The sequence below is a fragment of the Mastomys coucha genome, unplaced genomic scaffold (genome assembly GCF_008632895.1).
Source record: "Mastomys coucha isolate ucsf_1 unplaced genomic scaffold, UCSF_Mcou_1 pScaffold23, whole genome shotgun sequence".
In the NCBI taxonomy this organism is placed as follows: domain Eukaryota; kingdom Metazoa; phylum Chordata; class Mammalia; order Rodentia; family Muridae; genus Mastomys; species Mastomys coucha.
In genome coordinates this window covers 34,081,417-34,081,954 of record NW_022196906.1, presented here as the reverse complement: position 1 = coordinate 34,081,954, position 538 = coordinate 34,081,417, and positions in this window count along the sequence as shown.

Below are 538 nucleotides of genomic sequence, written 5' to 3'. Positions count from 1 at the left end.
TTTGGACAAAAGGGAATAAATATGTTTATAAATACATATTTTCCTTCTCGCAGTTATTTTATAAAAACTTTATGTTAATTTTTCACTTAGAAAAAAAATTCGGTAGTGTAAAAAAAGCAAGTCTCATTGAGAGGAATTTGGAAATTTTAAGGAAGGATAGGGCAGCTGGTGTGAAAAAAGTGGTCATGAGTGAAATCAGCAGGAGAGGATTTCTGCTCTGGCAGGAAAGGAATCACATCCTAGGAACTTGGCAGGAAGCGGCTTCAATGCTAGAAACTTCTGGAAATGACTATCTTACAGCTGCAGCAGGCCTGCCTTAGCCAACTGGCTTCCAGCTTCTCTTCCTGCACATTGTGGGTAATGATGCTCCTAGAGATGCTTTTTTGTTTTGTTTCTTTTTCAAATCCAAATCTTAAAGTAGCTTCAGATTTTGTCTTAAGATACAAAGGGAGGCACGAGTACACATGGAGGGACTGATGGCTCCAGCAGCATGTGTATAGCAGAGGATGGCCAAGTTGGTCATCAATGGGAGGAGAGG